Consider the following 18159-nt stretch of genomic DNA (forward strand, 5'->3'; position numbering starts at 1 on the left):
CCATAGCTCATATGACGTCACAGTAGGATTTGTCAAAATATTTGGGATTACGATTCGACATACAACTTCGCCCATAGGTTTTAGCGTTGTGACAGCTGCAAAAAGGCACAACAACGACTGACAGTTAATTTGAATATTCAAATAAAGCAAATTGGGTAGTCAAATAGAGAATGAGAGAAAAAGATGGATAAAAATATGAAAAAAGTGCGAGATTACCAGGTGAGACAGCGAGAGTGACACAAACCCTTTAGTAAGATTTAGAAGAGATATATATATATATATATATTGTCGTATGCTTGCTACATCTGTTCTGATCGTAACTCTGCATTTACAAATTCTACAAAGTTCTCACTCGCTTGGCGGCCATTTATCAAGTAAACTTCAAACGAATTTTGAATGATAATCTATTAAGATGGTAAATTCTAGTTTCAGATAAAAAATTTTAAAGATGCTTACTACATCTGTTCTTATCGTAATCCTGCATGTAAAAAATTCTACAAAGTTCTCACTCGATGAGATTCGGTAGCCATTCATCAAGGAAAATTCAAAAGACTTGAAAAGCATTTTGAACGACCACTCGTTAAGATAATAAACTTCTAGTTTCGGATAAAAAAATTTTGAAAATATTTCAAAATTCAGAGAAAACTAATTCAGTCCGTAAAATAAAAAAACCCAAATTTTGTTTTTCTGTAAAATTAATGTCTAAAATGCGATAATGGAAAAAGGGGATGATGAAAAGCGGAAAACGTATAAATGTAAATCGAAAACCCTACTGGTAAAAATGGATTATATACCAATTATTGCGCCAGTTCATACACGTACATACGCATATGTATGAGTTACGTTCGCGCAAGCCAATAAAAAAAATATTACCGCAAAACGGTGAACGTCAGCGTATTTCTATATATTTCTTCTATCGCGAACATGATCAAATCGCTTTGACTGATTGTAAGAGACGACTTTAAGCGACGTAAGTCTGGTCTGAAAGTGAGATAGCAATTCGCTCGCTCTTGGTAAGAATGTTCTTTCCTTTTCAACTCTATCGATCAAAGCATTTCGAAAATTCCACATCGCTCAAAAAGACTTCATTTAACGATCCGCATATGTTCGTCCAACGCGACGTATCAGCTAACAATATTCGAGTGTCGTACAAAGTAGGAATATAAATTAAACGCTACAATCATGTTTACGTGTGATTCTATCAAAAGATATATGAAATAAGATTGACACTCTGCAATATTTACTTTTAATGAGTATTGCACGATATTGATTTGCATGTGATCGAACATTTCTTCTTCTTTCTTCAAATGTAAATTTGAAATATAATTTTTTAATTAATTTTAAACTTCTTTTAAATTGTTTCTCTTTTTTATTTTATATTTCGCAAATGTTCATCGCATTTCAAGATTAATGCGTATAAAGATTATTTGCATATAAAATGCAGCGGAGAAGTGCACTGGAGAAGTCGTGACGATGAATTCGGGAATCCGAGAACTCGTTGAACGCGGATTTATATCGAGACTGATATATGCGTGGGATCAGCGCTCACAGATAAAGCACGTACTAATTAAAGGCAACCGAAATGGCGTTAAGTGCTATTAATAGCATCCAAATCAAGTTTCGATTAAATAAATTTTTCAACGATACGCCACTTGTGTATCGTTAATATTGTAATATCGCTTTACGTGAACAAATTAAAAGCGAAATTCTTGTTAGCGCAATTTTTCCTTCCAGCATGGTTATAAGTACCACTCGTATATCGCTTCGTCAATGGCCATACGCTATTTACGAGTTTTCCCGGCTCATGCTATTTAATAGTTATCGCGCGTTACATACGTGCCTTTTGTGCGGATATATTAGAAAGTTATTAAATAGAGAGCTTGTAAAAAGTAATTTTCCGGTTTTAATCAATAACCTATCAACCGCTTACAGTTTTACTTCCTCTCGATGTCATAATTATTATTAAAATAACCGCACAGTGACGCAATTTGGCGCATATATACATTTAGAAAGCATAGTCGGCAGAACAAAAAATCAATGAGGTAACCTTTACGCGTCCGCGTGTCTACGTGACGCTCTTTTGCTCGGCTCTCTTCGCCCGGCTATCTTTAATGATGCTTGAAGGAAAGCGCACGCATGCATATACGCGCATGCATAATCGCGTATTTACAAACGAAGAACTCTCTGCGTCCTAAACGCGGCTCTAAGCAGAGCGCTTGATTACGTCTCCGGAGAGATAAAAGAGCCCGCGAAATTAAAGTCTTTAAAAATGCGCGCGGAAATCGGGAAAAGTCGCGAAGATTAAACGCGTGTGCACGAGAGAGAGAAAAAGCGAAAGAAAGAGAGAGTGCACACTGTATTGGATCGGATGGGAACCGTATATAAAGCACGACGCTGCGATGACATTATAGCTTGAGCGCTCTCATAAAGGAAGACGGCACGCAAGGCGGACTGATCGCGTAATCAGGCTTGAGCGGCACGAGAAAATTATATAAAATGCACAACGGTGAGTCTCTGGACAGGGGAAGATCAATGGAAAGTACGGAAACGCATCGACTAAGAACCAGGTAACGGCAAGTATTACAATGCGCTACGTCATCAACCTCACCCACGCGACCGGTCTCGTTTATCCGCAGGGAGAAAACGCACGCTATTGTACTCTCGCCGCGCTCATGTTCGTTACACGCGGCGTGTTTTTCTTTCCGCTCTCGCAACGCAAGGCGGAATTTACACGACGAATTCGATCGTTTAATCACATCTCTCGAACGTTCGTCGTTGCGAGAGCGATTCCCGGGTGAATATCCGTCCGGTTCAACCGATGAATACAGCGGCAACGACGTAATCGGAAGCTGCTGGCGCGCGTATCGACCGCACGACGGAAACGCGAACTTTTATAGTGACGTGGGATATAGACGAGTGTCGTCGGCGAGGCTCGATTCCAAAGTGGAAGGATGCACTTAAAGCGAAATCACGGCGCGTTTCACGGGAACGCGAAATTAATGGTTGTCACGAAGCAAAGTTTCCGCGGGGCAGCCGTGTGCATTTGAGTTGCTCCTGTCCGAGCAACAGTCGCGATGTACCCGTGCGCGCGCGACCGAGCTTTATCGGAAGACCCAGCCGAGCATAAAGCACAAAGCGATATTATAAAGGACGAGTCGCGTACGTCCGTCGACTGAATGGCTCTCATGTTTCTGTTAAAATGCATTTAGCGGAGCAAAGGAACTTTTCTAGCTCGCTCCGGATGGCGACGTCGCAGACTTCTCTACGCGAGTGAACACTTTTCCGCCCTACGGAAGACGGCTCTTCCGCAGCGAAAGATTCTCCACTGCATATATACACATGGTACTTGTCGACGATGGTGCTTCTCGCGCGAATATTTGCATCGTCCCTCGCGCGGTAACTGCGCGTTTATCAGAAGCCGTTCCGCGAGTTCGCGCGCTTCCCGCGCGAAGATGACAACGAAATTATTTCGCAACGAGCGATGATCATTACGATGACGCGAGGCTTGCGATCCACACAGTGGATTAAATGCTTGTTTTTTATTTGCAACTTGACGCGGAAACATCAACGGGCGATCAATTCGGCTGTGTCGCACGATAGAGATGCAACCGGAACGATCGTCACCGCCGATAATTACAACAACACGAATTACGTTTCTATTAACTTTGTAATTGACTGCTAATTGTATTAATTTGACTCTGCACTTGAGCGAGAGCGTCATACATCGGAAGCATTGTGCGTATTGTACGAAAGGTCACACGAATGCACTTGTACAATACCGCGATTATTTTCGCGCAGATAACTCCTACGCTGTGTTACACAGATCTTTCAATTCTTCGTCCGACAATGCAAAACGTTATTGACGACAAGTAAACGTATCGACAGTTTCATACGCTGCGCTTCACACGATTGTACATAACTTTGTACTTCGACTTTGGTACTTTATTGTGCATAAAATCCAATTTAAGGCGCACAACCGCTAAAAGTTTCGCCAGGCGTCAGGCTATAGCGACTTTAAGCTCACCCACGCGACAAACAAGTTCTCGATAAAAAACGATGAAAAAATAATAAAACCGAGCTTCGAGCACAAGTGGAAAATGTCAAGTTGCGTAAACATGGCGCAATGGCGGACACGCGGTTCGATTTGCTTCTGGCAAAGTATCACATTCGCCGTACGGAGTCGCCAACGCGCGCTGATACATTTGCCTGTCTTCGTACCTGCTGAAATCGCAGTAATGATTTTCCAACGCGAGCGAAGCCTCGCGGTTGCGCATTTTTATATAGATCGCGCGAAAGAGAGATGTTCGTTTCAACTTCGAGTCATTATGTCCGCGCATACGTTTCGTACATCCTAATATTCGAAGACGTACGACGTGTCTTCAGAAATAAAAATTCGCGACATCGAAAGCACTATAGCGAGAAAGCTTGTTAAAAGTTGAACGCATGCAATTCTTCTTTTCACTTTTTGTGCTTACTAAATTGCAAATTAAAAATTTAGTAAACTGTAAAATTTGTTCGAGAAAAAAAGTGGCAACAAAGTTTTTTGTGCAACTAAAATAAATCGATTTGTGAATCGCAGTTACGCGATCATGTGTCTATGAGTCTCGTAATCATCTGTACGCAGTTCAGTTGATTGCATTTTGTGCGATCGCGTTACAAAAGATACGACCGGAATCACAGGGCGACTACTGTTTAAGCGTAGCTCACACGCTGAGCATTAAATGCTAATTGCACGAAATTTGTGTTCAAAGTAAAAAATTACAGCAATTTTTATTTACATTCTACCTTCATCTCGTGAGCTTTTGCATTTCGTATGTTTGATTGCAAACTAGACACCTTGTATGTGCGGTATAAGAGAAAAGATGATCAAGAGATAGACGAGAGAGCCGGAGCATCTGGAGAAGCTTTTAAACACTTATGCAAATCCGCATCACGGAATCGCGACTAGCGCGCTTTCCTATCGAGTGCCGCTCGCGAGGAGTCTAAGCAGTTGTAAGTACCCGATGCATCTCCGTCGAGGATGAAATAATGCTGAGTTATACTTCTGATTAATTAAAGCCTTAATCTCTCTCTGAATTCGTCAAACGAAAAGCGCTCGGAAGTCGTTTGAGTGTGCAAAGTCTGTTTCAGTCGGACAACAAATTTACATTATCTCAATTTATATCTCGCGCACTCTTATGTATATATTCATCTCTCGCTCTCAGCCATGAATTTCACGTGCAAAAAGAAAGAAAATTGCCCGCGCGATCAGAGAAAGTCGCTCAACTATTGGCGAATACTCTCGAAACTCGTCGCAAAATTAATTCATTAATTAAACCTGCGATTTCTACGACTTAAAACATAGGTATTTGCGTAGTCTTTTACAAATTTTGTAATATTGTTTCGAGAGATTAAGAGAGATTTTAAAAAAAGACACGTCATGTGTCGCGAACTGGCACGAAGCTGTTACCTCGTAACAAAATTTTCTACGGAAAAAGCGTGGAAAGCGCGTTACCAGGCAGATGTTTTTCGAAGCAATAATTAGTTGCTAAAAAATTCAACATTGTTGCCAGAGGGAATATTTTGCCCCCGTGCAAAACCGTGCAATGTTAGCGACAGATATTGTCGTTACCAATATCATTAGACGGCCATTGGGAAAAGTTTAATGCTTTAAAAGTTCCACCAAAGGAAACAACGGACGGAGTGCAAACTCTCGTGCGCGCGGCGTTGCGCTTCGTAGCTTCATTCGAATGGAGAAAATGGAATTTCAAACGAAGCACTCGGAACCTCGCTGCTCCGGCAAAACAAGACTTACAGCTTCGTAAGATAAAACGCGGATATGTTCTATTATACAGTACGCCAAATAAACATCGCCGGTTTTCTCGCGAGCAACACTCGACTTAATCCTTTTGTTGTAGTACTTCCCGAACATAAATAATGCACGAGAATCTTCCCGCTTCCTCTATTAATATGTAAAGACGACAAATTTTCGAGTTGCAGTAAAGCAAGTTGCTGTAAAGAACAAAGCTTCTCTTAAGCTTGATTATTTACAATATTGCCGTCGTTAGTGGACCGATCACAAAACATTGTTAACATATTTTAATTAAGGATGCAATCGCTGACTTTGAAAATGTTTGCAATGGTAATAAAAAAGCGTTTCATAATCAATTCTATTTGACAAAAAAAAAAAAAAAACCCATTATTTTTACCGAGCAATCTCATATTTACTTGACTCTTAATGATGTTTATGAACCCCGAGTAAAATTAAGCGCGTAATCTGTACGTTTATCCGTTGACGGTTTCTCTCGATATCCAACTGGGTTAATTATCTCAATCCACAGTGTAGGCGTCAAACTCTAACGCTGTCCTCAACGATATCGGCTTACTCAGGCTTTCGATCGCAAAGTTCACACCAATTGAACAACCGATTTGCAATGGATCCACAACTGATTAATTATGCAACGCGACCATGTAAAAGGGACGTGAAAAGTTATTTCTTTTCATGACGGCATCATTAGTCGCACGAGGTGACTCATTACTCGAAACTTTAATTATTTCGTTACGGAAATGTTACATGCAAGCAGCCTTAATAATGTATAAAATTGTCATACCGAGTTTGTGTATGCGGCCAACTTGTTATTTATAAATACATACCGATACATTTATAAATATGTACTTATTATATTTACGCAACACGGTAATTTGTACATTTATTAGTTTTACAGCCAAATTGCTATTTAAATATTAATATTTAATAAAACTTATTTTATTCCGATACATTATTAATAGAAATTGATGCGATAGTCTTGTTACGTAGAACGTACTTGTAATTTTTTAAATTATTATATCATCGCAATTCCTTCATTTTAATTATATTTCTGCGAAGATATTCGTATTTCAGTCGACAAGAGATTTCTTTTTCATTATCTTCCATCGTGTTGCAAAACTTACTTCAAGCTGAAGAACTTTTAAATCACATAGAAAGTGGAAAAAACTTGCGCATTTAAGGATTAATTTAGTGTCGATCTGCTTTGGAATAAAGATTGTTTTTTGCAAAACCAACTTTTAGCAAACAAATGCTGCAGTTACAGATATTAATATTTTAGATAGATATCTTGTAATATATTTTTTTTAATCTCACAAAAATATTTCAGGCTTTAATTTTTTATTTTTAGATTTTTATTTTTATCTATACTTTTTAAAATAATAAAAATAAATCTATACAATATGTATGTAACAGAGGAATGGAAACACGCGAGTCCAGAAAAAGTTGATATTCATCATAAGTGAAAATACAAATATTGTTTGAGTTCAGCAACCTCGGTTTATCATTCATACGCGTACACTGTATCAAATTCATTATAAAACATTGACCCCTGACAAATTCATTAATCCTCTTCACGCCCGACATCCTACGGTTAACATAATAATTAACTCAAATATATGCGTGCTATTTCGCCACTCAATTTGCTGCTTACTTATCAACCGCTCTAATTAATCTCGCCGGCGACGAGGCACGAAGCCAGACATATCGTGACTTTCATTAGTCGAATGAAGGCGCGTTAACTCGCGGGTGCGCGCGATTGCCGAGGGCCCTAGGAACTCGAGAGAGTTAGCATGGCTCGCAAGAGCGCATTTATCGTCGGCCGCCATTTACGAGACGCAGGTAGGTAGGTATAGGTGGCTGGAAAATCCTTTGCGCGACGGCACGGGCTCGCGTGCCCAGCGTCGGCGTAGTACGATTCTCACCGACGGAACACCCCTGACCCACCTGTTACTATCGGCAGTCTATCTGACCACGCGAGAAAGAGAGAGAGAGAGAGAGAGAGAGAGAGAGAGAGAGAGAGAGAGAGATAGGGAGAGACAGAAAACTAAAATCGCGTCACGCCTCTACTTCCACGTACCTCGTGCGTGACCTTTGTGGCCACGGGCGGAAAGTACACGACGTTGACTTGAGAAAAAGTAACATGTCACTTGTAGCAACAAGATTCTGCCGATTCTCTCTCTTTTTCCCTCTCACCGTGCATATCGCCGATCATACCTGCCACTCCGAATTTGCATCTACACTCCGCCCACCTTGTGACTCGCCGACCATAAAGATGTCCGTGTCAGATCGGACACGAGGCACGACACGAGCAAACCCCCTATTTTCTACTTTCACATCGCGCTACGATTAATGTTTCTGTCAAGAACATTTCGAAAAACTCCGCGATTTTATCTCAGGAAAAAAAAACCACCATCGGGATTTCGACAGTACTTTAATATAGTATTTTAATTAATACCGCCAGGAGAAACGCCGTACGCTTCCCTTAAACAGTGTACTAATGAATACGTACTCTGTACGCTATTATTTATTATACCAGAGAGATACATTGTATTTAGCTTGAGTGCAAGAATATCAATTAGCGGTATCGGTCGATCGCCCTGCGCGTCGAATATATACGCCGACTGCCGAAGACGGCCTCTATAATTAATCGTCGAGAACGGTGTTGTGAAACGAATTAAATTCCCACCGAAAGCGGGGTGGGTCCACGAGAGACCCTGGTATACCTTTCCACCGATTGCGTTCCTCACGAGCATGGTGTTACAACGTTGCATCGCAACACTGATTACGCCGAGCTGACGATCGCTCGGTCACCCGATCGTACTTTCGCGCGATTGTTCCTCGATTGCGAACGGCTAGGGCAAGGGATGCGACGGCGATGCCACGCATATCACAGTAGAACGTGTCCGGCTTGAGTCAGCCAAGCGCGCGTCCTGTTGCGCTTGGCAAGCGTTCGACGCGACGCGCGGGCGAGGTCGCTTCAGTCTGACCGTAACGGAGTCGCATCACTGACTGAGGCTTTCCCTCGTGAGGGTCTCCCGGTTGCATACGCGTCGATTCTCGAGCTAGAGCTTTCGATACGTTGGCGCCACCTCGCCGCTCGCGAAAGAAATCCCGACCGCGAGGAAAGCTCGTTAACAATTGCGAAACAATGAAACGTATCATCCGAAAGTTTCGGGGGAAAACACATCAATATTTAAGTGACTAGGAAAGTGATTTTACGAATTCCAAAACTTTCGTTTTAGAGAAAAGTTTTGCGTGGTTTCAAGTAAAAAACTATTTTGAAAACTTTCTAACACCGGCAACATTATAAAAGGTTACGTATTTTGCTTAAAAAAATGTAGCTTGTAAATTGATTTGTAAAATTGTGATAAGTCAGAAATCTAAATTTTTTAACTTAAAAAAATTTTAAATAGTGCTCGACAAATAGAATATTAGAAGTTGTTTAAAATTGTCTTCATCTAAAAATAAATAAAAATAAATAAAATTAATTTATCCAACCCACGCGTGCTCATTCTGTGTCAGCTGCCTTGTTATAAGTGCGTTTGTTATAAGTGCATTCGAAGTATTTCAAATTACATCACATTCCATGTCAAGTCCGTTCACTCTTGTGGAAGCAATATATATTATTATGAAAATGTTATAAAAGACGTGATGTATCCCGTGAAGACATGGCGCGAAACATTTCACCGAAAATCTAATTGACATCACGAGGACTCATTCTCATACTTGCGCCGTTAACTTCGCCAACTTCGATATATTGTAGTCTCCGAGCTCACATATACGCTATACATAACGCGCACAGGAATTTAAATAAAACACTCTGCACAAGCTCGCTTGCAATTATAACAAAGACGGCGCAACGAAAGGCAAGGGCGGAAACACGACGGAAAAGTAATACAAGTTATATCGAAAATAGTTTTATATCGATATTTCGAGTATTCTGTAAACAAACACAATGAAATTTCCAAAATAGGCCATGCATTTCCTCGAAACAACATGTTTCACGACTCTCTCAATTCATAGTTATGGCATATATGCAAACAACTAGCACAAACAATGATACGGAAGCGCTTATTTGCCTTCTCCGTATTTTTTTCCATTATTGTAATTGTTGTTGCGCTTCATGTTTCCATAAAATACGTACGTAAACAATTTACGATATGTTGCGAGCGCAATATTTCTTTCTAAAGTCTGTAGCGTATATCGGTCAAAAATCAAACATTCTAGCCACAGAACTATGCAGTTAAAAAAAAAACAAGTGTTTCAAGTAAAATGCGATATACTGCACGGAAAACAAATAAATTTCAAAAAATAATATGCGGATCACAAAAGAAGATTTTCGTGATACGCAACGTAACGTAACTTGTCATCGTTATTCTTCCATCCGTTGTCGGATCACCGCAGTTTCTTCGCGACGGATCAATGAGACAAGGGATTACTTGAAAGCTGTCCTCATTTGTCATATCGAAATTCTCAAAGCAGCAAAATATCAGAAAACGCCAGCGGCGCATTATTTCTCTTATGAGTATCGCGATTGTGAAACTCGTCGAAAACTTTAAGAGAAAAAGGAAATAAAGATCGGTCGCGCATTATTAAACTTTGAGAAAGTTCGCAAATATTTCACGCTTGACGAAAAATGGTATTTGCTCTTCGTACCATACGCATGTTTAAAAAATGAACGAGGATGAGAGTAATAAATGCTAAAAATGCATAGTTCACACATAGCATCATCATCACTGTATGCGCTTCACGTCAGGATAATTTTCGTTATATTATGATCATTCCCTATGCACAAAAAGGTTGAATATAAAATTCGCATGCAGATTTCCTCTGCTGACAGGAATGTGTCGATTTAAACGTCGGAATATAACATATTTAACGACTGAAACATTCCTGATTCTAAATATCGTTATCTGCTGACTGCCATTTCATATGCTCGTTCATTGAAAGCTCCCTTTCCATCAAACGGATAAAATGGACAGGCAAACAGCTACATTCGGTTTCAAATGTGCGATGAGAATACGGGCTATTGTTCCGCTCTTCACACGCCAAATAGCTCATCGCTGTAATTCACATTGCCATTTCTAGTAACATGGCATTTCAACTAGTGTTGTAGATTCGAATGTATACTATAATTTACATATATATTTTTTTTTCCCCTTTGCAATACCTCATAAAATTTTATCAAAAATATATAAATTTATTATATCAAATATTTTCCTCAAAATTAAATTTTGATGACGAATCTACAATATTGACTAAAAAGAGAAATTGATTAAATACTAAATAAGTTGAAATTAATTTTTGTTCTATTTACTATCTGAATTCTTAAAAGATTCAAAAGTTGAAGCAAAAAGATGCTGGTGAGTAATATTTGCTTTAACGACCTATATAGAAGTGTCGTGTATTTTGCGATTTTTGTGCTTTTCGAAAGTTTCGAGGATTTTCTAGCGAATTAATGCAACGTCGAATGGCATCTGCAAGTTTATGTACGAATCACGAAAGTTATAATGACAGGCCATTAAAATGATCGAACTTCCATCTTCCGGACATAACTTGACAGCATACACTTGACTTGGCATTTTCATCGTTGAAAAACGACATCGTTCATCCCGCGAACAGCGGTGCATCCAACACACGAATTTTCCGCTGCGCAAGGTCATCCATTATTCCTCAGACAATCTGTGCGACGAAAGACGCCTGGATATTAAATAGTCCCTCTTCGCGGTGAGAGAGAGAGGAGTGCTTGAGGACCGACCGTGAAATGAAAAAAACGGTAGAATCCAACTCCGCGGGATATTTGGGTCGCATTTAACAGAACGACGTATTCGATCCCAATCCGGTATCTTCATATTTACTTTCAAACATTTCATTTCTTTCATCGCCCGCTTCTAAACAACAGCTTTTTGATGTGAATAAAGCGTCAGCATTAATAAATGAATATCTCGCAGTGCTAAGCAAGCCAATTTCACTGAATTTATATGGTAGTTATTAAATAATGTAATATAATATGACAATGAAAGAATGAATTCAAAAATCTGATCAAGTGACAAAATTAATATAGTTATGTAATATAGAAAATGAACTAATAGCATTTTTGATTCTGTAATAGTAAATTGAACAAAATCTAAGTAACTTCCAAAGAATTTAAAAACAAATTCTGAAATCCAGCATTCTGACTCAATAATTATTTCTGATAAAATGTTAAAATAGAAGTTTTATTTAAAATGTTATTGTGAAACGACGTAATTGGAGAAATTACTTTTTTTAACTAATTATATATTACATGGCGTACAATTAAAAACTCGTAATTCATTCCTGTTAATTTTAATTTTAATTAAACGAGCTTTTTTGATCGTCACACAGTAATTTTCACTCCTTTTCCTCATTAATTTCAATTTATTAATCAAATTTGTCCAGTCGTCAGCAACAAAAAATACTTCATTATTATATTTTTAGCGAACCATTCAATGTTTAGTTTAGTCACACACTAGACACATACATTCTCTAATTTACTTATTCGTTATTATGTCTTAATTTCACACATAAATTATAAATTTTTATATTCCAGAAACTAAAAATATTCCTAATCGATACATTTATAAAGATCACAGAAAAGTTTTACTATATTATTTTCCAACTTCCTGTCTGGCTATATATTTCTTTGATCACTTGTTTAATCTTGATCACTCTAAAAACACGTCGCAATGTTATCCAAGTCAGTTTACGCATTATCAACTGCGTAAGCCAGCATTCTCATTCTATCTCAGGAGTTACTCAGGTATCACTTGAGGAACTTGACCGATTATGACGTGCGATGGTAGCTCTGTTCACTGAGGTTTACCGACTACAAGCATCAAAACCACCCTAGTTTACCGACAAACGCACCCTCTTGGCTGTATGCCATATTAGTAAGCCATATTATTGCCATATTATTTTATAATAACAGTAATATGAAATTAATGAATGTTACATGCCAGTAAATAATATATTCATGTTTCACATTTTATTTTTATTAATTATTCTCTCCTTTTATATAATTTGATTTATTTTATTCGTAATTTATAATTTTAACGCTTCTTTCTTTTAATTAGTGTCTTATTCAAAAATATACGCCCTTCTCTTCTGAATATTTGTATTTACGTCAGTTTTTCCAAGTATTCTCAAATATGATTTAAAAGTAATAACATAAAAACATTTTCGATAAACAAAACTATTAATTACATGATTATTCGTACCTGAGAGACGACATATGCGTGATGGCAAGCAATGTTATCCCCTTAAATTACATTACTAACCATCAGAGAATAGTTGACCATACGATTTTTGAAGTCACATCGCATGTAACGAGCGCTCTTTACTTAATTAAATCCCCACGAGTACAGAGCTATTCGTGTCTATCTTGTTTGTAAGCACAGCATTTGAAATCATTTTCCTGATTATATTGATTCAAAGATACTTGTCCTGCCCGGGATCGATCATTATTGAACAACGCAAGATGTATGCAAGATATTCCAGATATAACGAGACATCTCTTATTTATCTCATTTTTTAAATAAATTTAAAATCGACAAAATTCAGAATTTGTTACAAGTTTTTAAATTTTGACATTAAATATATTTTACAATCGTAAGTAATCATAATCTTTAAATATTATAAAAATCTACCCAAAATGAAATAAAAAATAAGGCTTTATGTCCATTGCATCTTTGAAGCAATAATTTCTGCAAAATCTTTCTTTTTCATTATCGGTTTCTCGAAATTTTTGTTAAGGAAATCCCAAATGGATCAAAGGATTTACAGATGAAAGATGTTTCGGCAGGTCTAGGACACTGTGTATATATATTCGCAGAAGCAGTACTGCGCACAGTTACGGCACAAAAACATTTGTCCAATGGAAACCTACTTGTCCCAACCCCGTTCGTTGTAGAAGTGGACGTAACTGGGTCTTAGATAGGAAGCTTTTGACTTATGTGCGATCGTCGAACCGATTCTTCGGAACGCTATAACTCGATAACAAACCACGCGAAATTTCTTGGCAAAAGAGAAGTCAATGTGGGAGAAGCAGAAACGGAAAGAATAATGCGGAGAGAAGAAAAAGAACATCATATCTCTTGCAAAAATATTGTTCAAGTTTCCATGCAAACTTACATTTACTTGCATCTTTTATTTTAAAAAAATTTCGAATAAATGGAATAAACTAAATGGATGATAAATCAGTCGCACTGCAATATGTTAAGCTCTGTAATTTTATCGCAAATCTTTAAATGCCAACGTACAGAAATAAAATTCAATGGTTTTATTTTTCACTCTTTCTTCTGTCATAATTAACGCTTAAGCGTCCATATGTTGATGATATATAATTCCAATCATTTGGAATAGAATTGTTTGTTTGGAAATAGCGTTAACATCATTTCAAAACTCTTGTTAAAATCGATCAGTGGATATTCGCATCTCATTGAAATATAAAGCTCTCCAAAATTGGAGATTTGTACTACTTTCCAAATAAACATCTCAATAATAATTTACGATCGCATATAAACTCGACTGTCATTTAACAAAAAAATAATATTACAAGATATACATTATGAAATTAAGATATAATAATATTCTTTAATATCAGATTACATCGAGCTAAAATATAAAGATAAATTAAAACTTTATACTTTTATATTCTATTTTTATTGCGTAACACAATGTTAGTACTTTTGTTCTTAAAGTTTTGTGTGTAATTGTGAAAAATTTTATCTTATGTAATAAAATAAAATAAAGTTTTATCTAAAGTAGAACTTCCGACACGATTACAATTTTAGCATTATTTTACAATTGTCATTTTGTTTTAATATAAATTTTCTAATGTAATTTTTTTAGCATTTTTCTACTCTGACAGAAAAATATAATTTTGTCTTAAAACATTATATTTTTACTGATCTTCTCTAATATAAATGAATATTTTAAAATTTATTATGTAAATTTTCTTCTTCAACATTATATGATAAAATTATGTTTCATAGAATTTATCGACATAATTCATGTGGAACAGCTTCATTAGCTTGTAACGAACAACAAAGAAGACAGAAAAAGAGGGAAAGAGAGAACAAGTGTTATTACTATTGGTTCCGTCTCGGCAGAAGAACGCATTTTCCCTCTTAATATCGAATCCTTCAACAAGAGCAGTTTTTTGCTACCCACTCCGTTTTTGATTGTTAATCATTAATCCCGTATCTGTGATGGAAGTACGCACGCTAATGGAGATGAATTATGAGTAAACGAAAAAAGCACATTTTATCAGAATACACTGCTCATTTCGAGATTAAATTCAATATTTTTAACCTTTGCGGAATTATGGAAAAAATTGATCTTATGATTTGTAACAATTACTATTATTTAAATGTAAGTTTATATCAATCACTGAGCATTTAAATAAATATTATTTAATAAGAAATAACAATCTATCTGCAATCTAATAATTAATTCGGTACTTTTATCGCATAATAATTGTTATATGTATTTATGATTGCAACTTTTTTTCGTATATACTGCGTTTTAGAGAAAAATAAAATTCTGCACAACTTCGTACATACAATATATATGTCTCTCTTGTCATTCACAATCGTTGCGGCAGGTCGGTATCAGTCGTGCCACTTTATGAAACCCATTATAAGCCCTGCCGTCGCGCTGTTAATCAGAGTGGGGGCGGAAGAGAGAAGGGAAGGTTAAAAAATATGGGGAGAAACGATTTATTTCCATCGTCCTGTTTTCCCGCCGTGAACGCTATATTTACGCAGATCCCGGGCATCTGCGTGCCGCCAGACACGACACGTGAACTTTATCAAGTCTTAAAGGCGGACCTGTGCGATTTTGCATAGACTAGCGGCGAGAGGAAGTAAGGCAGACAGCGCAGATTTATCTCAACCATGCAGGTTCGCGTTAAATGCAGTAATGAAAAAAAGAATGGGCGGATAAACGTTACGTAAAATTCTTTATCGGCGATAATTTATCATCGCCACCGTGGCTACCGCGATAATACACGTCGCAAAGGTGATGTTTATTTTTAATCACTGCGTTAACCGCTTACGCGGAAGCAAAGGGTTATACCATGTATTCCTTCGAGTTAACAGAAGGCGCCCTACCGTAAAGCAGAATTAATCGTGTCACGCGAGAGCAGCGTTCGTGTCTTATCGGTGATTGGTCACTTCGACATGTCGTCGCGAAATTCTACCTCGTATGAGTTCAAACACTTTGTTCTCAGTATCTCGTGTCGTAAATTTTTTCTTATTTTTCTTGCAAACATAGTTCAATCTCTTTTAAGTAAAAAAATCTGATTAGAGGAAAAACAAGCCGTCGTTCATTCTGCTATTTTCAATCAATTTTCTACATATTGAAAAACATTAAAAATAGACGGCCTGCAGCAAATATTTTAATTTAAAACGATCCAATTAATCAAAGAAACGTATCGTGATTAACATACATAAATTTTCCTACAATCTGTATTCGTGATTGCGCGACTGTACAATATGGTCCTCGTGGAAATGCTCCTTTTATTCAGGTAAGGATGTCCGCCTTGCCTTTTTTTACGATATGGTAATGTAATTTCGTAGAAGCATCTCGCACAATAGCTATAACTACTTGCGTTGACAGGCAAGATGCTCGCGAATACTTCTGCACTTGAAAACGTATTTTTATGTGTCCCGAGAAAATACACACACACACACAACTGCAAAATCAGTCTGATTTTTACATTCCGTATGAATGTGTCACCAATATGATATAGTACGCAAAAATATGCTGCAATGCACTAAGACAAAATTGTAATTTTATTACTGTTTTCTTCCATATTTTTGTTCAAGCATTTTGCATTAAAATTCCGCAGCAAAACGTTTCGCCGTTATGTGTTTCGCAGCATAGCGGAAGATAATGTTTCGCGAATCGCTGTTTATGAACGGAACGTAAGGCATTAGCGGACAAGTGTAGGACGTTTCAAAACTATTTGCATCCGCGTAGGCAGAGTACAAAGGGACGAATGTATCGGAAGAAGCGTACCCTCTTGTCCCTCAAACGTAATATGAAACGGACTGAAACGAGAATCTCACTCGCATAGAGGTTTGTGATAAAATTGCAATTATTTGGAGAACGCAGTATGTACACCCACGCACGCATTAATAGCAGTGAACGCAATATTTTATCTGTTATGTTGCCATTATTTTCACTGTTTTTTTTTTTTTTTTTTAAGTTTGTTACGCTGGATATGTGCGTCGAATACAATACACCATTGAATTTTGCAGAAAAAAAATTTATTTTACATCTAACATCAAAAAGGAGAAACAATAAGTTACGGGAGTAACCTGGCCACATGAAAGACACAAAAAGAAGCCAAGAAAAGAGAGATATCGACGAAACAATAAGCGTCTGCTTCAGAAAATTATAGTCGATACTAGTATTATTACCTTGTAATCATATTGTCAGGCGAGTATTCATCACTAGAACTCCGAAACTGTTTCTTACGCCTGAAACGCTAGGAGTTTTCGATTAGCCGATGTAAACTGACAATGAAAACACAATGGTGACATAAGGTAAGGATAGCTAAGATCAATTGCAACAATTGTAACTCATGACAATTTGAATCCTTTGTCACTATACACCGCACCGAGAGAATAGAATTCAATTCTGTCAAGAAGTTCAAAGTAAAGTCTTTCTATAAAATACGAAATCTCAATACAGTTCTACAATAAACAGTTTAAAATTTGTTTAAGACTGTAGAAAATATCGGCAAAATATCGCAAAATAACTAAATTTAAAATTTTCTTTCAGTAAAATGTGAATGCATAAAGAATGTATTTTTAATAAATATAAAGTAAAATTTATTTCTTGTTATTTTTTTAAGGTTTAATACTTAAATATACAGCCAGTAATTTCAAATGTGAGCGACGTCGACATGATCCAAATCGCCCAGTTTAAAATGTGAACATTTTTATCAATTTTTCGTTTTAAACATATAATCTAGATACATTAAAACATTGCAGCAAGTTTTAATTTAAAATTTTGTACACCTTATCCTCAACCAAGGGGACCAATTTACATGAACTTATCCCGAGGAGCGTAAGTTTCAACATGTAATATTTAGATCGTTCCGCACTAATTTCGATGATAAAGTATCATTTCGTTTTGCGGCGAAAAAAGCCTTACTTTTCATTTAGATAATGGACCAATTACAAAAATTACATACTTCAAAGATTAAACCTTCGAGGAAAATCTTTTAAGCGAAATATCACAGTCTGCGGGGACAAAAGAGCAGCTAGAGAAAAGAAAGTAACGTTCGCAATGAACAACCTGCATGTTATAAGATTAGAAGC

The 18159-nt window shown here is 37.1% G+C and overlaps 1 protein-coding gene across 9 annotated transcripts in view; it reads right to left on the reverse strand.

Annotated features, from left to right (window-relative positions):
- Syt7 (Synaptotagmin 7) overlaps positions 1–18159 on the reverse strand; it is a 141233-nt gene that overhangs the window by 38814 nt on the left and 84260 nt on the right. The window contains exon 1 of one of the 9 annotated variants that reach the window (XM_012379373.2): positions 8530–10659. The exons of 7 other annotated variants lie outside the window; for them this stretch is intronic. The gene's annotated coding sequence lies outside the window, so the exon portion shown is untranslated. Of the gene's footprint in view, positions 1–8529; positions 10660–18159 lie in introns of those variants that run through there. One more of the 9 variants, XM_012379375.2, reaches the window with a different exon arrangement.

Source organism: Linepithema humile, chromosome 2 (genome assembly GCF_040581485.1).
Source record: "Linepithema humile isolate Giens D197 chromosome 2, Lhum_UNIL_v1.0, whole genome shotgun sequence".
In the NCBI taxonomy this organism is placed as follows: Eukaryota; Metazoa; Arthropoda; class Insecta; order Hymenoptera; family Formicidae; genus Linepithema; species Linepithema humile.